Source organism: Grampus griseus, assembly GCF_964374135.1.
Source record: "Grampus griseus genome assembly, chromosome: 18".
Classification (NCBI taxonomy): domain Eukaryota; kingdom Metazoa; phylum Chordata; class Mammalia; order Artiodactyla; family Delphinidae; genus Grampus; species Grampus griseus.
In genome coordinates this window covers 18,475,305-18,497,202 of record NC_139012.1, presented here as the reverse complement: position 1 = coordinate 18,497,202, position 21,898 = coordinate 18,475,305, and the positions used below count along the sequence as shown (strand labels likewise).

The 21,898-nt window shown below is 41.2% G+C and overlaps 1 long non-coding RNA gene across 5 annotated transcripts in view; it reads right to left on the bottom strand.

Moving 5' to 3' along the window:
• Window positions 1-21,284, bottom strand: part of LOC309835999 — a 47,271-nt gene extending 25,987 nt beyond the window's left edge. For 2 of the 5 annotated variants that reach the window (XR_014298074.1, XR_014298075.1), the window contains exons 1-3: window positions 21,172-21,284; window positions 20,885-21,070; window positions 44-124 (exon numbers count right to left, since the gene is read on the bottom strand). This is a non-coding gene — a long non-coding RNA (uncharacterized lncRNA). Of the gene's footprint in view, window positions 1-43; window positions 125-20,618; window positions 20,819-20,884; window positions 21,071-21,171 lie in introns of those variants that run through there. The other 3 variants (XR_014298077.1, XR_014298078.1, XR_014298076.1) reach the window with 2 other exon arrangements.
• Window positions 21,285-21,898: the final 614 nt, after the last annotated feature.

Genomic DNA, 21,898 nt, shown 5'->3' with positions numbered 1-21,898 from the left:
TGGATAAGAAAAGAGAGCAGTTGAAAGAAAATGGGGAACTTACCGAGATTGGCTACAAAGGCTAGAAAAGCCTCAAAGTGCTGCCCCTTGAAGACGGATTCACTGTATCAGAAGCCTATAAACCCTGTAAAACCAAAAGAAAGAACGGTCAGGAAGGGTAGGGCTGAGGCAAGACCTGTGGTTACTAACTCACAAGTGACGAAGAATAGGAAGATTTAAGTCCACTACTAAACAGCATTTCTATAAACACTTCAACCAAAATGTTTAACCAATTCTTCCATCAATGTCCACGGTACTCAATTGTTCCCTTTTTGTGACAAATCCCAGAGAAGTAACCTCAATCTGTTACCCTTTGCGAAACTGCTGATTCTGGGTGGCCTCAGAAACAAAGCTGCAGCACATGCATTTTGAGGAAGGAAAGTAAAAATGTAACCTCAGGTCCAGTGTTTTGGGAACTGAACGACTTTGGTTGCCAGCTCCAGGCTCCTTTATCTCTTCCGTCTCAAATTAGGAAGAAAAACCTGTTCTCCCTGACTGCATTCCTTTTCAAAAATTTTCCTTTCTCATACCCAGACGGTGCCCTTTGAACTTAAAAGCTAAAGAACTTTGTTCCCCACTGTAAATCGTCCCCAAGGCCACGTTGCTTTTCCATTTAGCTGCCAAGCTGGGGAGAATTGGCAGTTATACTGGACAATTAGGACTTTGAAATATTATCCCAGCACATATGTAACAGGTTAGCACAGCGCCTGGACACGAAAGGGAGTGCCTTCCTTCCCTTTGGGCACTAACCTAGGCGGGTCTAGTTGCATTTCTACCACCGAGATAGGGGAAAGCTGGTGTCCTAAGAGGGGATAGACACAGAAGAAAAGAAAAATATGAAAGAATGTTGCTGGACTCTTATTTTAAAATTCAGTTTTAGATTGATAAGTCATTGAGCAAAGCCTGAAAAAAAAATCAAAAGGAGAAAAAGACAACAGGAAATGAAAATATTAATGCTGAAACCCCTAAAAGCAATCACCTTTATCTCTAGCTGTAAAACAGTCCACACTCTAAAACTCTAAAACTCAAGTCCAAAGTATTACAGACACTGACCAAAGACCTATCACTGAACTGTCTCTATTAATAATTAGGGATGACTTTAAGTTTTTCCCTAGCACTTTATTTAGTACAATCCAATCTAGGTGTATCTCCTAGAAAAAATAAGCAATAGCAGGGCTGTTATTTATATAATCTGTGAAAATAAGCATTAACCCACTCTTCTAGTCCCTGAATAAAACCAGACATATGGCGGGTATTAAAAAGCAAATGTAGTCTATCGCAACTTTGTAAATTTTTGTTTCTTTCTTCATGGAACCTCTCACTTAAAGGGAATTTTCCTGCTTCAGTCTTCCTTTAAGAGATGAATTCTCTAAAACACTACCCGCCGCTTTCAAAATCCTTAAATCCAGAGAAAAGTGGCTCTTAAAAGTATTCAGATTAACCTGGAAATAATACGGCAGTTTAGCCAGCTAAGAAGTATGTGGGCCTTTCTAGCTATTCCTCATGATTTCCTGACCAGAAGAGAAAATAACTTCTAGCTTCACCTTGAGCTAATAAGTCAAGAGAAATTTGAGCCAATGTTTAAATAGGACATCCATAATCCAGACTGTTATACCGAAAATAAAATTGTATTGGATTTGGTTGAGTTTTCAGAGTTTGATGGAAAGACTAGATCAGGGATCAGAAGATGTGGGTATTAGTCTTAGATCTGCAAACTTGAGCAGTACCTCTCTGATTCTCACTTTCCTCATCTACAAAATAGGATAAGAGAATCCATTGGGCCAATCTTTATTTTATGTGAGAATTTCATAACTATAATCAGATATACATTATCATTCAACAGACTCATTTTGAGAGTTCCACCTTCCGAAAGGATTTTATTCCATTTAAATGTTTATTATCATTGGGTGTAGCCAAAACCTCTGGTGTTTCTGGAAATAATAAGAAGGGTTAAATCTCAGGTATCACAAAGCTTGCTTTATTCCTCTGACCTCTAAACCCTTAATTCTGGAAGTCCTGCCTATCCTCTCCATGCAGACGGCTTGATCTCACTTGGGGTAGGGAAAGAGATACTTCTAAATTCAGTCTAAGTGGATTTAACATATGGCATCATACCTTCCCGGGTCAAGAGGTCCCTGTGTTTCTGGAAAACTGGAAGACAGATTTTGCTGGGTGGTAGAAATTGGAGAAGGAAGACCATTCAATTATTTGGAGAAAAACAGTGACTTGAGGATGTGGGGTTGCTTTAAACTAAATTTCTAAAAGAAAGCTACGCCCTAATGCTAAAAAGCCTTCTTGATTTAGGCCTTTGAGATATTTCCCTGATGGCATTTAAGACATATTAAATTATTTGGCATTTGGTCCATGTGTGAAATGGACTCAGCTCTAAGCGAGTTACTCAGCCTTGGACTTGGTAAATTATCTTTATTGGATTTGAGGATAAAAATAAATAGAAGCACAAGGAGGGTTAGAATTGAGGTTTTCTTTTCCAAAGCCAAAGGCTCAGAGTCAATAAAAAGTCAAAAGATAAAGGCATAAGAAAAAACAACAGCAACAGTGAAATTAAGACTTTTAAATTGGAAACAAGTTTTTTTTTGGAAACAATTTTTAATAAAACTGTGATTCAAACCTTATAAGTTTCTTATTAAAAAAGACCTGGCTTTAATTTCAGGTGAGTATGGGTGGCTTCAGATCAGCAATGACAGTAATGTGTATTTCGGTGAACTTCAAATACTCGTGAGGGAGAAACAGATATGATCTGCCATATTTCCTTATGGCTTAAGTAAGGCATCAGGATTCATGCTCTTATGTCTGTCTGGGATACCCACGATTACTAACATTCTTATAAATGTTTTTTCCCTCGTTGCACCAAAGGCATAAAAGGACTCCAAGAAAAGAGCAGCTTTCGAGACAGAGCTGAAATGGTGTAAAATCCAAAATGAAGGTGTATATTTGGTTGCAATAAAACGATGGCAGTAAGTGCCACTGTAAACTATGTGAACACTGCCATCTAATGCATTGCTAAAAATCGGCAAGTGCTTTGGAAAGTTTTGCTGGGAAGCAAGAGAAACAGAAAATAACCACCTAAGTAAGACCACTACCGTCAGGATTTTACTTTACATTAAATGGAATACAGTATTCACATAAATCATGGCTCTTGTGCCTTACTTTTCAGCACACCAGCAGTACTTGTTTTCTGAATACCTCTATCTTTTCTCATCTTCCAAGAATAGATTTTTTTTTTATCTTACCAGTGCTGTGTAGCAAATAGTATTTAAATTAAGACCTTTTCTATCTGAGGGCTGCTTTGTAGCTTGGAGAACACAGGTCATCAAAACATATCAATTGAAAAAATCCAAAGACCTAGAAAAGATCCATCAGTGTGTCTTTATTCAATGTGGGATGTGATTAAAATGTCAGATGTTGTGTTAGAAGCTATCAATCCTGTATCCACCATGGCCATTTTCATTGCTTCAAGACTATTTTGAAAAAAATTTTTTGAAAACCTGTTCACCATGGTTGAGCTAAAAGAAGCATATCACACACATGTACACACACCTACACACACACACACACACACACAATAAAACTATCATAACTTCCCCTAATCTTTACATAAGGAATATTTGGGGAAAAATACTTAAAAGATATATCAACCACTTCTAATATTAGCACTTTGCAAAAGGGCTCTACTAAAACTTCAGATGAGCCTGGCACAATCATCTATATAAACTCTACAAGCAAGTAAGTTGAAATAATCCTGTATTCTTTGGTTTCACTGCCGGGAAATAGCTGAAGGTCATCTTGCTGCAACAATTCCCACCCTGAAGAAACTGCAAACCACATTGACCAAGAAAGGATGAGTAGTGGGGCAAAGGAGAGAGGGTGCAGTAAATCTGATAAGTTTGGGGAAAGTGTGCTGCTGTAAACTGCAGCTGAGGTGAGTCCTTCATGGTAGCGAAAGATATGTGAGGGGCAAGACAGTTGTTTATACAGACAATGGTAGAATGTTTAGAAAATGATTGCATTTGCGTTTCATTAATTCACTCAGTTTGCTGAGCTGAGACCAAAGAGTGATGGAGAGATCAATGAGATGATGTCTCCATGTTTTAAAACTTCCACCCCCCAAAAAAATAAAAGTAAAAAAAAAAATAAAACTTCCACCCCAGTAGGAGAAAGAAGATATCTTCATAAATGCATAATATATGTATATATTATATGTATATATTTTTACATAAATATATGTGACATAATATGGCTCACAAATACATAGTATATTTGAAAAGAGTTTAGCAATTAGCAGAGTAGATGCCCAATAATTATATTTTTGAATGTGTGGATAACTATTTGGATAAATGAATAAATGGATTTATGAATTAGTGTCCTAAGAGAGGTTATGGGAGTTCAGAGAAAAGACAAATGATTTCTGTTAATTTTGGTAAGCTGGGGAGTGGAGACAAGTTATAGGAGTTTAAGAAAGAATATAAAATATAGTTGGAATTTGTGCAGCACATTGAATGATTGTTAATATAAACCCAGGTAGTGACAATAGTAAGTAAGGCCATTGGAGGCAGAAAGAATAATAAAGGCTTGGAGACAGGAATTTATTCTGAATGAATGCATTTCTGTTTGCCTGATGATCTAAAGATGAGGGGGAAATTTCTACCTCCCACCATATACAAAAATTGGCTCTAAAGAGATCAATGATCTAAATATAAGACTTAAAACCCCGAGAAGCAAACATGGAGGCAAATCATGACGCTAGATTTGACAATGAATTCTTAGCTATGACACCAAAAGTACAAACACCAAAATTGAAAATAAATTGGACTTCAGCAGAAATTTAAAACTTCTGTGCACCAAAGGACATTATCAAGAAAGTGAAAGGGCAACCAACAGAATGGAAGAAAATACTGGTAATTCGTTTATCTGACAAGCATCTGGTAAATAGGATATACAAAGAACTCTTGAAACCCAAAAACAAACAAAAGGATAAAAAACACAGTTAATGAAGGGCAAAGGACTTAAATTAAATAAACATCTGTCCAAAGCACATGAAGAGATGCTCGACATCGTTAACCATTAAAGAAAAGTAAATTGAAGCTGCAGTGAGGTACTGCTTCACACCCATTAACATGGCTATAATTTCTTTAAAAATACAAGTGTTGTCAAGGATGTGGAGAAACTGGCACCCTTATTTGCTGGTGGAAATGTTAAATGGTTCAGCCACTGTGGAAAATAGTTTGGCAGCTCCTCAAAAAGTTAAACATAGGGCTTTCCTGGTGGCGCAGTGGTTGAGAGTCCGCCTGCTGCTGCAGGGGACACGGGTTCGTGCCCCGGTCCGGGAAGATGCCACATGCCGCGGAGCGGCTGGGCCCGTGAGCCATGGCCGCTGAGCCTGCGCGTCCGGAGCCTGTGCTCCGCAACGGGAGAGGCCACAACAGTGAGAGGCCCGCGTACCGCAAAAAAAAAAAAAAAGTTAAACATAAAATTTCCTTATGACCCAGAAATTCCACTCCTAGGTATCTATCCAAAAGATATGAAAGCAGGTACTCAAACAACTATATATACATGCATGTTCATAGCAGCACTATTCACGCTATCTAAATACAACCCAGAGGTCCATCCATGGGTGAAGAGATGAACAAATGTGGCATATCCATACCATGGAATACTATTTGGCCATGAAAAGTAAGGAAGTACTCCATACATGCTAACAGTGATGAAACTCAAAAACATTATGCTGGGCTTCCCTGGTGGCGCAGTGGCTGAGAATCTGCCTGCCAATGCAGGGGACACAGGTTCGAGCCCTGGTCTGGGAGGATCCCACATGCCGCGGAGCAACTAGCCCCGTGAGCCACAATTACTGAGCCTGCGCGTCTGGAGCCTGTGCTCTGCAACAAGAGAGGCCGCGATAGTGAGAGGTCGGCGCACCGCAATGAAGAGTGGCCCCCGCTTGCCGCAACTAGAGGAAGCCCTCGCACAGAAACGAAGAGCCAACACAGCCATAAATAAATAAATAAATAAAATTTAAAAATAAAAAAGGCAAAATTCCTTTAAAAAAAAAACAAACAAAAAATTATGCTAAGTGCAAGAAGCTAGACACAAAAAGGTCACATATTACATAATTCCAAATATCTGAAATATCCAGAAAAGCCAAATCCATTTTCTGACAGGAAGCAGACTGATGGTTTCCAAGGGCTGGGGGGAGGGGAGGATGAGGAGTTCCTGCTCAGTGGCTGTGCCGTTTCCTTTCAAAATGATGAAAATGTTTTGGGAGTAGAGAGAGAGAGATGGTGGTTGTACCACACTGTGAATGTACCAGATGCCACCGGACTGTTCACTCTCAAATACCTAATTTTATTTTGTATGAATTTCACCTAAATTTAAAAAAATTATTAAGGAAATAGGAGAGCAGGATACAGAATAAAAGGTAAGTTGAATAATTGTTATTTGCTGCCAATCAAATGCACACACAGGGAAGAATCACTCTTTGTAAGTTCTTGCTTAGAAGAGCGACGTGATCATCTCCATGCTAGGGGACGTTTGAAGTAGCTGCAGTGTGTGGTAGAGACTGGACAAAGTGACAGGAAGCAAAACTACCTGCTCATAAGTTTAAAAGTAGTTCTGCTGCAGGAAAGAAAGTGGGGCGCAAGAGGATGATCATGTCCCAGATCTCAGGTGAGTCCCTGAGACGGCTGCCAAGTACGGGCTCTTGGCTTCTTGCAGGAAAGAATTCAAGAGTGAGCCACAGTAAAGTGAAAGAAGGTTTAATCAGGGAGATACACACTCCACAGACAGAGTGTGGGCCATCTCAGAAGGTGGGAGGCCCCAAAATATGGGGTGGTTATTGTTATAGGCTGGGTAATTTCATAGGCTAATGAGTGGGGGGATTATTCCAACTACTTTGAGGAAGGGGCAGGGATTTCCAGGAGTTGGGCCACCACCCACCTTTTGATCTTTTATGGTCGGCCTGGGAACTGTCATGGCACCTGTGGGTATGTCATTTACATGCTAATGTATTATGAGTGTATAATGAGGGTCAAGGTCTACTGGAAGCCGAATCTTCCACCGTCTTGGACCTAGTTGGTTCTAACCAGTTTATGCTGTTCATTTCCATGGAGTTTAATGACATTTTTTAAAATTGGAAAGTTGTTTCTTGGTCGTAAAGAGATTAGCAAGACCTGCTGTATTAAGAAATTAAAAATAGAACTACCATACAATCCAGAAATTTTACTGCTGGGTATTTATCTGAAGAAAATAAAAACACTAATGTGAAAAGATATATGCACCCCCATGTTCACTGCAGTATTATTTACAGTAACCAAGATATGGAAACAACCTAAGTGTCCATCTATGAATGAATAGATAAAGGGGTGGTACATACATACAAGGGAATATTACTCAGCCATGAAAAGAATGAAATCTTGACATTTGCAACAACACAGATGGACCTTGAGGGAATTATAAGTGAAATAAGTCAGAGAAATACAAATACTGTATGCTTTCACTTACATATGGAATCTAAAGAAGAAAAGAAACAAACAAAACAAAAGCATAGATACAGAGAACAGAATGGTGGTTGCCAGGGGTTTGAGGAATGGGCAAGACAGGTGAAAGGGATCACGAGGTACAAATTTCCAGTTATAAAATAAATGTCATAAGGATGCTATATAGGGCATGGTGACTATAGTCAATCTTTTTTTTTTTTTTTTTTTTTTTGCGGTATGCGGGCCTCTCACTGTTGTGGCCTCTCCTGTTGCGTAGCACAGGCTCCGGACGCGCAGGCTCAGCGGCCATGGCTCACGGGCCCAGCCGCTCCGCGGCATGTGGGATCTTCCCGGACCGGGGCACGAACCCGTGTCCCCTGCATCGGCAGGCGGACTCTCGACCACTGCGCCACTAGGGAAGCCCTATAGTCAATCATTTTGTACAGCAGACTTGAAAGTTGCCAAGAGAGAAATCCTAAAGGTTAACTTAGTACAGTGACAGATGGTAACTAGACTTATTGTGTTGATCATTTCACAATGTATACAAATATGAAATCATTATGTTATACACCTGAAACCAATATAATGCTATATGTCAATTATACATGGATAAAAATTTTTTTTAAGAATTTGTGACTGCAGTCATATAAATCATACATTTGGCATTATAAACATGAATATAAAGTCGCCTCTCCACCCATCATCTATAAGGAACTAATTTCCATTACACAAACATTCCCACTAAGAAATTTACATGCTAAATATGCTTAATTCCATTTCTGTTAGATGTTCAAATATTCTTTTATATTTTCTGATTCTGACTATGGCTCTTGGAGAAAAATACCTTGAACCTGCCCATCTCATTCAGATGGTGCTAAACAGAGTTAATGCCACTTGGTTGCACACTTAAGAGCTATATTTACTGAGGAGTGATAGACCTGCCACACTGCAGCATTGCAAAACACAGGGGGAAAACAGGAGAAGCTCCAGTTCTTTCTGCTTTTGTTCATCAAGCCGATCCTGTTTTTGCTATACCTGTTTTAATGTCTCCTTTTCTGCTTTCCTATTTGGTCAATTTCTTTCCCCAAAACGTTGGCTGTGTAGTAACAATTACAACCTGAGTACTTCCAGGCCACCTTTATCCTCTTTCAGGATTCTCCTTCCTCTGGTCAATTTGGGGAAAGAGAAACTGGTTCATGTCAATTGCTAAGTCACTTCCCCTCTGCACTATTTCATTATCCCATCTGAGGCCTCTACTCTCTTGGTTGGCAATCACCCCTACCCATTCACACCTCAGAAGGTCATTAAATCAAGGGGACATGTAGCATTCTTTATTGGAGGTTTGGAACAAAAATTCAATATTAGACATTCCCCACTTAAAAGTCCCTCAACTATCTCCTGCGCTACAGAACATATACCCTTGTGTGGTGGTGACCTCCTCCCATATTGCAAGTCCTGATCTGTCCCTCTCACTTCTCCTAGGAAGCTCCCACCATTCAATTTCTCTTCATTTTGCAGTCAATTTACCAATCTTCTACTTTGCTGTCTCCTTTCAAATCATATAGGCATTGGCTCCCAAGGTCAGACCTTTAAATATTTTCTTAAACAAAGTCTCCAGAGAGAAACTATGCCACTTCCTTAGAGGCAAGAACAGCTATGTTATTTGCAGTTTTAACCAGCCTATTTTTCCCTCCATGTTAGTTTATTTTACTCAAAAACAGCTCATGTTGTCCTTTATGTCAGGGTCATAATAACCAAAGATAGTCCCTGAATACCCTCGAGTTTTAGAAGTGCTGTTACAAGAGAAAGAATTTCTGATGATCTAACTTGAGGTCACAGAAGATACAACAGCGATGAAAAAATTAAAATACTCATTTTCTGTTTCAATACAAACCAGTTCAGAGATTAAAAAAAAAAAAAGGCAGCACTTCTCTTTTTCTATTTCCAAGTTGAAGCAGTGCAGAAACTTTCAGCTGACAATGACTACGTCATGAACGACACTAAATAAATGAAATAAGCGAACTCCTTGTAAAAGCACAAGGCGATCATGGTTATGATTAGGGTAAGCCAAGGTGCAGAATACCCAGAGAGAGAGCTGACGGAAGTATTAAAGACGCCATATGTGGCCCACCTGGCTGGGAAAGAAATCTGGAGAAGCAGTCAAATGAATAAATCAGGAAAGTAGATCAAAAGAAAGTTGGAAAGTGAGATAAATGTAAGTGAATTAGAAGAGAAGGAAAAAACTTTTCTATAATATGACCAAGATTTTGAGGGAGCTAAAGTGTAAGATAACAATTAAAGAAAATATATGTGTGTGTGTATATATATATATATATATATATATATATATATATATATACATATATATATATGTGTATATATATATATATATATCGAGTCTGTATATTTGCTGTATATAATCTGTCTGCTTATAAGTTGTTCGAAAGTGTAGCAGTCAGCATCAGTAGGGGTCCTTCGTGGCAAGCAACAGAAATCAATTCAAATTTAAGCAGAAAAACAAAATAGTGAAGGGTATCTAGTATCTCAAAGGCTTGCTTGAGGGAGGTGGAAGGCAGCACCCAAGGGAGAGGAGGTGGGCTCCGCGCTCCCACAGAACAGCCCGATTAGGGTGCTTTCTTATTAACAGTGCTCCCAGTGGGCCCTCAAGCGAAGCCTCCTCGGATGCTTCCAAGACCGCTGTGGGAAATGTCTCACTGGGCGCTTCTCCCCTGAAGATCTGAAAGTTCAAAGCCCCAGGCATGAAGCTCTCCTTGCTGACTGGGCCTGTAGCACACGATCACTTCTAGGACGAGGGAGAGAGTGAACTGCCATGTCTCTCACCACGGCTCACAGACTGTAGGGGACTTCCTCAAAAACAGAAATCTCTTCCCTACCCTCCCACCAAACCAGACACATCGAATGCCCTCCATAAATACTGAATGTTTGACAGTGCTAGCAGTTTAACTTAGTTAAATTAATAAATGGAAATAGTTAGAATTCAGTTTTCCTGACTGATCTGTTCCTCACAAAAAAAGGAATGAGTAGGAATCTGGAGTCCCCAGGCTGGGGATGGGGACAGTCATGTGTGGGGTGAAGGGCCAAGGCTCCAAAGTCTAGGGTTTACATCTCAGTTATAATATTTATTGTCTTTGAACTTGGGTAATTTTGTTACAGCTTCATATGTGTGACAGTTAAAATGAAAAGGCTATTCATCTCTTCGAATTATTCTGAGGATGACATTTTAAAAAAGCATCCCACTTGCATACGGTTTGCTTAGAACAGGGGCAAGTGCTCGTAGAGCATCAGCCACTCTAACCACTCACACGGTGGGGCTCCATCGCCCTCTCACGGGACGCCCAACACACACAGCTACTCTGAACAAATTCTTGGTTTTTTGATTCCTCTTCCTCCCAGAGCTGAGGAGAACCCTGATGTAAGCCATCTGCTTCCAGTGATCTTGACGGATTTCCTGCGTTGTTCTAGTCATCTCCCTTTATTTTGACCTCAATCTCCTGAGGCTGTTACCTTGTGAATAAAAGCATTCTTCAGTTCCATGTTGGGTTAAAAAACGTAAGTATTCCAACAGCCCTTTCTAGTACTACTGTCCTGCTCATCTCTTGCTAACCACCTGGCCACCAATCTCTAGCTCCCTTGTGGCTGGATCCCACTACCATGAAGATGAGCTCGAAAGTCAATGATTTGGCTTTGAATCAAGCTCTATCATTCTTAAGCTGTGTGACCTTAGACAAGTTACTTAACCTCTCTTAACCTTAACAATGCCTCGTCTGCATTATTTGTATAATGAGGATGCTAATGAATCTGGCACATAAAAAATACCCTTGATTATTATCTCAATGAGTGTTCTTAATTATATGAGTAGGCAAAGCTTCTGGTGGGATACAGTAATAGAAAAGGCTCTACAACTGATTTTCTCATGAGGGGTTTCAGTAAGAAGTTCCTAGAAGATGTACCAGTCAGAGTACCTGTAAGAAACTAATATTAAGATCACTCCATTAGGGAACTTTATAAAATTATTGTAAAAGTGGAGGGGAGACAGCTTTTCTCCATTCACCTCAGCTCTGTGGATCACAATGGAAGATGCAACCACAGGTGCCAGGTAATAGGACTACATTCCAGTATTGGATCCCATCACAAGATCAGTCCCTCCCGGTTTCTGGGACTCGTTCTACCCAAGGGGCAGGTGCCAACCTTGTGTGCACAATGGAATCATCTGCAGAGTTTTTCAAAAGCACCAATCTCCAGGCCGCACCCCAAAGTCTAATGTTTAACTGGATGAAACGGGGGAAGAGATAAAATTTAAAATATAATTTTGTTTTAGAAAGGAAGGGGAAGAGGAAACGAGGGGGAAAGGAATCGCTGTCCTGGGAAATTACTGTTCGAGGCCATCCAGGCCATTTCTTTGCTTCCTAGAAGTTCCCTGAAATCTGTAAAGAAAAGGTAAAACCCCTAGATAAGTTCCTGAACGTGCTATTGTTCATGTGCTCGAATAGCTCAAAACTTTCACCATCAAGAAACTCTTAACCAAAGTTTAATCTAAATCCCTCCTGTTAAAAGCTAAGTCCCATTATTCCAGTGTTTAGCTCAGAGGAAACAAGACCTGCCCACAGCATTCAGATTGTACACTTCTCCATCCTTGAAGTGTCACCTCACTTTACATAAGTGAGCTCTTTTTGTGCTTAATAAAATTGACTTGCCATTTCTACTGAACTGTAATGTGAATCAGCTCTCAAGCAACACAGGGCAGTACCTTCTTGTTTCCTAAGCCAGATTTTGCTGTGATAGCAAGCCGCCCGGGGCCCGAGGGCCATTATGGGGATGGGATGGCAGACCTTTAAATGACCTCCATGGCCTCCATGCAGACCAACTTACACTGGCCTGTGGCCACAGGCACCTGGTAGTAGCCTGACTGCATTAAGCTTCTCTGCCAATCCTGGGAAATGAAAAATGAGTCTTTGGCAATCTTCAATCTGACTCAGTGTGTATTTAAGTCAAGGTATGAAATATAATAGCCACTGTTACTGAGCATCTAGTATATGCCAAAGATGTTGTAACAATTAAAGGAGAAAATTTATGGACAGAGCACGCTGCCAGGAACAGAGTAATCTCAATAAATGGTGACTGGTATTGGCATTCTTACTAATCCCAAAAGTGGCCTTAAAAGGGTGACATGATTATTCTCACTTTATAAGGATGAAATCAAGGTTTAGAGAGGTTCCATCACTTGCCCAAGGTTATACAGTTTGTAAATGGAAGAGCAGTCATTAAATGCAGGACAACTTTTGAACAACAGAGGCTTGCCCAGGATGGAGAGGGTAGAACATTTTTGACTGTTCATGGAAGTTTCCCATGGTTGGGAAGGAGGTTGAGTAGAGATTGCAACGAATTACTTCCTTTTCTTTTGCACAGCATCACAAACCACTTAAAAATTAATCTTCCAGTAGACAACTGCTTCTTTGGTGTGTGCGTCTGTGTGTGCAAATCACACATGGCTATGCGTGTGTAGACAACGTGATTTATTGGCTTAGTGGTCATAGTAGAGAGAGACAGGTGATGGATTGCATTGTAGCAATAACACAAATCGATCACATTCAGAGATTAATCAACATCATTCACTTCAATTCTCTAAGTATTTATTAACAAGGGCATATTACGTGCTTGATATGTGCACTACATTCCTTGGAGGATATGAAAGAAAAAGATGGCAGGGTCCCAGCACTCAGAAATCTTCGTGTGGTTAAAACTCTCTGTGAAATAGGGAATCAAATGATATAAGAAATTGTTCATTAATGTGCTAAATTAAACATAAAATTAAGTACTAAAATATATAATAGATACCTTCAGGATGAATTAAGGGAAAGGAAAGAGCTAGACCATTACCAAGGAAGGCTTCAGGAAGGAAGAGAGATGGAAGATGAGCACTGAGGATTTGAAGCCAAATAGAGAAAAGGGTGTGAATGTCTTTTCCTTTCATCCCAGGCCTGTTAAGAATCAGCCTGAGCAAAGCACTTAAGCCAGGAATTCATTTAATTATTCATTCATCTGACAAGTAAACCTAATACATGCCAGACTTCTAGTAAAAAGAGAAATCAGCATGATGTGTACAGGGAACAATGAAGAAGCTACTTGGTGGAACAGACAGTTTGATAAGGGGTTGCAAAGACATAGAAATTGGGTGGAGTGAAATTCTGGACACCAAGAGAGACAGAAATAAGATGGCCCATGAGAAACTCCTCTAAACTCTTGAGGAGGAAAAAGAAAGATACAATGAAAGTGGTGTTAGAGAAAACCTCATCGAGGAGAAGGGCTCAGGTTCCTTGGTGCCAGGCTAAGACACATACATCTGCACACACTCCCTACGTTCATATGTATATACACAGAGAGAGGCTGAGAAGTCTTTTGCCTACTTGATTTGGCCATGCTAAATCTTCAAGAAAAATACTATTTGATAATGGCAATGGATACTCTTGAAGGCAAAAATGAGTCAGTAATCCTCAACTCTGGTTTTCAGTTGGAAATCAAATAGCCCTGGTCTAGCCCCTCCTGGGGAATGTTCTCTGATCCCACCATCCATAACGTAGGTTTGGTTTTCCATTACCAGTAAACAGAATATCAAGAAGTCTCCATCTGTACCCAGAAATCTATGTACTTAGTTAAAGAAGGGATTTTCCCCCCAAGAGACATAAGGCAATGGGGTGAGAAAGGAAAATCTTTTCAACGAAATTAAACAAATTCAGTTTCATGTGCTTCACAGCTACTAAAAAGGCACAGAGATCAAATCTTATTTTCCTGCTGTCAGACCTAGGGTCTAATTATTAAAAAAAAAAAATCCATGACACCCAAGTTAATTAGTACAAAACTGCCTTAAATGGCATTGGCTTCATTAAATGACAGATAAATATTTTAGAATGACCCTCTCAGTGGGGGAAGGGTGTGAAAATTGCCAAAGAATGGCTTTAATTTTAGAATACCGGGAAGAATTTCACACAGCGGCAAACATAATTTCACTCAAACTGTATGAAAACACTATATACTTAAACAGCTATAAACCTTTGCTTGAAAAAATAGTAAGTAAACACAGGACTTCTAGTGAATAAAAATGGAGTTTAAATCTATATCAAGTATTGGCTTGGCTGCTAACAGATTTGGTCTAAATGTCAGTGTACGACCTTCTCACTTAACTCGAGACCATGTGGGTTTGCTTTTCCTGATACAGGTTTAGTAAATATGGAAGCAACCATCTCAAACATCAGCCACTCAAGCGAAAGGATATGTATTACTCTTAACCTATCATGCCTATGGGTACACTAGGAGCTTCCACAGAGACAAAAGTGGCCTGAGACTTCACAAGGTATGATGCCCCTGAGATCACTCTGCCCTTTCCCGTTGCTGCACAGACATCAGTACAGACAGCAGCAGACAAGGGAAAGCAGCCAAGAACAGCAGCAGAAACGCCAGACAGACAAATCCATTGTAGCCAATCCAACATCTCCAACAATTTCACTAGTTTGGTTCAACAGTTTCTGGAGAAACGGAAGCTATCACTCCAAATGACTCCTGGCCAATTTTTACAGGTCATCTCAAGCTTCCTGTACCATTGCCCTTCCAACTGCTCACATAATAAGGGTCCAGCGAAGTCAGCTATGGATTGGCAAAGCAAAGAGTTGGCTTTGGCTCTTTGTAACGTTAATAGGAATTACGGGAAGCAAGGAGTTTAGATGTTCAGCCAATAGAGTGCTTTAGAGCAATACTGTACCCACTTGCTTTTTCTAGCGCTGACCCATTGGCTGGTCCTGCATCTTGAAATACACAGCCATCCATCTCGTTTCAGAGGCAGAGAAGATGTACCAACCTAACTATGTGTGACGGGGGATGCCCACATTGACTTAGGATGCCTAATCTGATCTAATAGATTATGACTAAATCTACAAAGGAAAAGATGCACATCAACTGTTCGCATTAAGTCACTGTACCTAGGTCACACACAGCACCATTTAGTAAGTTCTACGTGCCACTGTCCTCAATAAAAGTGGTTTCATTGTCCCGGGGAAAGGCATGTTTTGGGCCAAAGGGGAGACTCTCAGTTCCCCACACCCAGGAAGGCAGATGTACAAGAAGTAAATAACATTAGAAGCCATATAATACACAGCCCTAAGCTGGGCCTTATAAGGAATAATTTTTTAAAAATATCCCTAAGTTTTTAGGGTTCTTTTCTTATTGAGAAAAACAAAATATACACAAAATAAAAATCAAATGCTACAGCAAGATCACCAGCTGACTTCATTTCTCAGGTCATGTTGCATTTACAAAATATAATTTATGCTATGAGGCAATATATCCACTCCTAAAAAAAAAAACCCACACTCAGCAAAACATACATGAAAAATAACCACAGATTATGCAAAAAATGAGATTATGGGCAGACCACTCACTATCAATTCAATCCATAACAAGAATGCTAGCAAAAACAATAATGATTTTGAGAAAAATACCAGCTCTGTTAAAAAGACATTGACATTCCTAATAAATAAAGAAATACTAAGTGAAAGTATTGGCGGAAGGGGATATAAGGAAGAGTTGAGGCTGCTGAGTTGTAAACAAGATCAAAATGGACAAACGTTGGGGAGAGTTGCAAAATAGGAACTTCCAAGACAAAGCCCGTGTCCTGTGGCCACGCTGAGTCAACAGGAAGAGCGTAGGGTAAGGAACATCACGCACAGACTCTATTCCTGTACACCAGCTGTGTTACTGTATTTGTGTTCAGCTGCTATCACTTGATGGTGTAAAACAGTAACCTGCTGGGGCAAATCACCCATGGACTGACCTACGTGATTGATGCATTACAATGATGTCTTTCTATCCACCCACCACATATAGGCTAGTTTTCAATACAGAAACAAATGTTTTAGCAGAGCAGATCAAATGTCGTGTTTATTTTATTTTCTTACCCAAGCCTCCATTTAACTAGCTATCAGTTTCTCCCATCGTTACTAACAGTGTTACCAATATCTGAACACCCCAAGCTTGAATTGCATTTTTTCACTCTGTCTTATTTTTGAATAGCAAGTTGCCAAATATTTCATTTACCATCAAAAACTACCGCACCAGATTTCAGGCCCCTCTCTCCTGTCAAGGTGTGGTTGAAGAAAGAATCAACAAGCCCATTGGAGAGACAAGATACAGGAGAGGGGTAACTCTTGGCTTCTCTCACAAATGTGAAACCGGAGAGTGAGACCTGGACGTCACGACCAGGGTGGAAAGTGAGAGAGGAGCCACCAGGTTCTCTGCCAAGTACAAATCTTATCATATTATCTGGGAGCTAAGTGGGGAATGCTAGCCTCCATATAAGAAGAATCCAAGGCAAAGCCAAAGAACCAGGAAAACAAGAATGAGAAAAAGCAGAGCTGGAAAGGGAGATGGAGTCTGGCCAGGACTCATCCTTCATTTAAATGAATCAAGATTCATATATTGATACATCCTTTGTGTGGGAAGGTGGGATTCATTTCAGAAAGCTCAAATAGGATTAGGCACAGAAGCTTCTTTTCTTCCTGAGCTGTGACTGCAGGCTGGCCATCAAGATCTAATCTTTCTCTCCCACTATGTGTTTAAACAGTTGTCCCGGGCATGTCCCCTCCCCATCAAGACTGTACATCCTAAATTTACTCACCGTTAGGTGTGGCCACATGACTACACTTTCAGCAAAGGAATATAAACAGAAGTGATGGATGCCTTTTCAGTCTCATAATGAAATAAGGCCGTGCCTTAAAACCCTGAGCTTATCTGTTCCATGCACTCTCTCCCCTTCTTTCTTGATGTAACTCAGACATTGCAGCAATCCAGTTTCTTGACTGCCATGCACCACATGAAATTGGCAGAAACCTGGGTACCAAATAACTTTGAGTATAGTTGCCCTATCGACCTGCAAATATTACCTGTGAAAGAAATCACCTTCCATATTCTTTAAACCTCCATCCCTTGCAGTTTAGCTTATCTCAAATAATATACATTCGAAGACATTCTATAGTCTATCTAGTCATATTTTTCGGTTAGTTAATTATTTTTAAACTAATTTATTAATCAAAAGGCAACTTCGAATATTCACTATCTTGTCATTCCTGAGCAAACTAAAGGAAATCTCTTATGAACCTGTTGATAACTGTCCATGAGCGGTATTTTCCCAGTGATGTGGGAAAATGATATGGGATATTTTCTTGACACTGTTCCCTCCATCTGAATGACATTCTTGAACATCTTTAGCTGTTCCAAATTGTCATAATTATAATTTTTGAGTTGGGGAAGGCAATAAAGCAAACTCATATCATTTGGAAGAATAAATGAGCTAGAATACACAAGAAACTTTTTTAAATAAGGAGATTCTTGCTCTTTGAAATATTAAAATCCTCTTTAAAAAAAACTACAATAAGTTTTAAAAGGGAGGTACTGGCCAGAGAAGAGACAGATTGATATTTGAGACAGAATATATATATATATAAACATATATAGAGAGATACACTTAGGTATAATTACAGATAAAGGTGCTATCTCAAATCAAGAAAAAAGACAAGTTGTTAATAAAAATTGTGTTGGGTCTAACTCTCCATTTGAAAACTGCAGCAAAAATCAATCCCCACCTCATCTCTTAGAGCAAAATTATTTCCAGACCAACTAGAAGCTTAAATGAAAAATAAATATACACATTTCACAGTGAATATTTATCTAATTTAACTAACAAATGAAAAAGAATTTTTGATAATGACAAACAGAACCTCCAGAAGGAAAAAACTGTGCAAACATTTAAACCTTCAGTACTAAATTTTAATTCAAAGAAAAATGACAAATATATAAAATGTATACAAAAGAAATCAATGTCTTTAAAACATATAAAACTCTAAGCGTTACTATGAAAAAACATTCCCATAGAAAGTAAACAAAGGATTTGAATAATCAAGTCGTGGAATAGTAAATTAAAATTGACAGTGAGCATATAAATATGTTCAGCTTCACTAGCAATTCAAAATTCCAAATCAAAATGAAAACGAGAGGCTATATTTCAACTATCAGATTGGTAGAGAAGCTCGTTCCACTAGCAGGAGAACTCGCAGATTGGAGACTAGGTGTGAATTGAGGTTTATGAAATCTCTCCTCCCACTTGGATGACTTGTGCCTCGCCAGGGGCGTCTCTTCCAGACTGACAGGATCTCTCTCTCCTGTGTTCTGATCCTCAGGGGGTTCAGTAGATGTGCCTTTATTCACACCTATAGTTACCAGTCTCTTTTTCTGTTCATGTCTAGATTCCAGAAGATCCTTTCTGGTGTTTATACCTTTAAATATGATCACCTCCCTAAAAAGGCCAGCACTAAATAATGACTTCCTTTGGCTAAAACTAAATGACAACGTTATAAAGAGGGTTTCTTGGCTAATTAGGAAGAAGAAGGCTGGAGGAGTGGGGATGCAGGCGGGATGAAGTTCAGGCCCACATGAGAGCATCATTCTTTTTTTTTTTTTTTTTTTTTTGCGGTATGCGGGCCTCACACTGTTGCGGCCTCTCCCGTTGCGGAGCACAGGCTCCGGACGCGCAGGCTCAGCGGCCATGGCTCATGGGCCCAGCCGCTCCACGGCATGTGGGACCTTCCCGGACCGGGGCACGAACCCGTGTCCCCTGCATTGGCAGGCGGACTCTCAACCACTGCACCACCAGGGAAGCCCAAGAGCATCATTCTCAATGAGGTCACCTCTACTTGAATGTCCTTCCCTCTGCTTTATCCTCTCTCTGGATCATCTGCCTGCAAGACAAACCCTCTTTCTTTCCAGAGTATTTCCCCATGTGGGACTACATATGTCTCATTTCCCATTTTTCAGGATAAGCAAATCAATCAAACTGATCCCCAAATGAGGCAGTGAGTGTGCTTGGGGAAAAATGTCTTACTCTAAATGGGTGGTTCTAATGGTGGTATTTGCCAGTGCTGTGGCCTGGGTTTCAGCCTTAGCAGCAGATGAGAATCACCTAAGAATGAATCCAGAGCAGATTTTAAAACATATCAAAGTGGCCCGGTGTCATGACAAACCAATTAATTCAGAATACCTGGCACTGGGGCTGAGCCATATTTTTTGTTTTGTTTGTGTTTTAAAGTTCCAAAGATGAATCTAATGCTAATATTCAGTGAGGACTGAGGATCAATCCCTACAACAGTGGTTCTCAAAGTGTGGTCTCCAGATCAGCAACAAGAGCACCTGGGAACTTGTCAGAAATGCAGATTCTCAGGCTTCTACAGAATCTGAAACTCCAAGGGTAGGACTGAAGACTCTTTGCTAGCAGTACCTCCAGGCGATTCTGACATGCCCGCTCAAGTTTGAGAATTACTGCACTAGGACAGTCATTCCATGACATTTTGTGAGTCCCTCCTGTGTCCAAGCACTCAGTATATAAAGATGAAAGAACAGTTTAAAAAAGCAAATTTGGTGTGATAAGTACCATTAGGAAAGATTAACCATGTACTATAAAACTCTAGAGGAAGAAACCATGGACAAGGTCATATCTGGCGGGTCATCACAGACCACAGGCTGGCGACTTTAAACCCAAATATTCTGTTTACTTTCCATCTTCTGATAAGAGATCTGCCAACCCAGTTACACAGAGTGAGCCCAAGACTGAGAGGAATAAATGGCAAGCTGCATTTCCTTATCTGCTGGACCCCACTGCAGCTCCAGCCTTTCTCAGAAGTTGACCGGTCAAGGTTTGCTGAATTTAAAGGCTCTGACCCAGTATGCCCAGCACCCAAGTGAAGCCAGATTCCGACAGACACCACACACACACACACGCGCGCGCGCACACACACACACACACACACACACACACACACACACCCTCGGCGTGCGCCAGTTCCTTCTGGTCCAGGGGTCCCTCATCAGCTAAGCCCAGGTCCTCCCGTGCAACCCAGAAGGAAGGCAAGGAGCAAACGAGAAGCAAGAAAAAGCAGAAGGGCTGATCTGCTGGGGCTTTCCAGGAAGAAGCTTCCGGACGACGGCGCCACTTCCCCGGCCGCTTGCCTCGGCTCCTCCTACCGGGCGCACCTCTGTCTCCGCCGCCGGCCCGACGCGCGCTCCCAGTGCCCAGCGCGCGCCACGGGAACGCGGGGACCAGCCCTCGCCCGGGAGCGGACAGTCAGCGATCAGAACTGGGCCTGGGGTTTGGTACTCCCGGCCTCCTGGGGGTGGGGTGGGGGACAGCGAGCCGGCCGCCGCCGGCCAGAGGCGGCCCCTCTCCACCTCTCCTGGGCGGCCAGGACGCGCTGCGCGGTGCGCAGGGAAGCAGGGCGGGGTTTCAGGGTTGCCGGTACCTCTCGGCCTCCTGGGGTCGCCTCCCTTCCTTGCCCCACCTGCTGCGCCCTTCTTCCGCGTTCTCCCCTTCGCTTGCTCCTTCTTTTCTGGACCCTTCTGCAGCTCTCCTCCCACACAGTGGTTTTAAAGGTGGGAGGGAGCCGCTGCCGTACTGGACTCCTGACCTTGCACATTCCTGGAAGCACCTTCGAAGTAGGGTTGAAAAAGAAATAGCAAAGGATAAAGCTGCTGGAGACAATCAACGGAAATTATTTTGGGCATCTCCCACCCACCCCTCCACGCACACCTGAAAATAGAGTGCAAGAGAATCACTGGTTCTGGGCAAAATTCTCAAGCGGACTAAATAAACGCCCAGCTTTGAGTTCCTGGGAAAGAGTACCCAGGACATACCATTTCCTGGTGGGGAGGGGCGAGTCCCGCAAGGCATAGAACAATGGCGTTCAGTCCTGACTGCGTGTCGTAATCACCTAGGAAACAGGAAGATGTAATGGAGGGGTTCGTGTGTGTGTGTGTGTGTGTGTGTGTGTGTGTGTGTGTGTGTGTGTGTGTGTGTGTGTGTGTGTGTGTGTGTGTGTGTGTGTACACACAAAGTTCGGGTGTGTGTGTGTGTGTGTGTACACACAAAGTACCAGGGGTTCGGGTGTGCGTGCGTGCGTGTGTGTGTGTGTGTGTGTGTGTACACACAAAGTACCAGGGTTGGGGCTGGGGTATATATCAACCATTTAAAAATAGAGCAGCTATTCCTATGTCCTGTGATAGGCCTAGACATAATTTGGGATTTTTTCATTTTGTTTTGATTTTTTTAGTTCCTCGGGTGATGCTGAAAGGCTGGCATGATTCAGAACGGTTACTCTAAAGCAGTCTCCAAAGTGTGGCTTCAAGACCAGCCGCGTTACCATCACGTGGGAGCTTGTTAGAAAAGCAAATTCTCCCATCCCACTCCAGATCACTGGATCAGAAACTCCTGGGTGAGGCCCAGCAATGTGTGTTTCAACAAGCCTTCCAGGTTACTG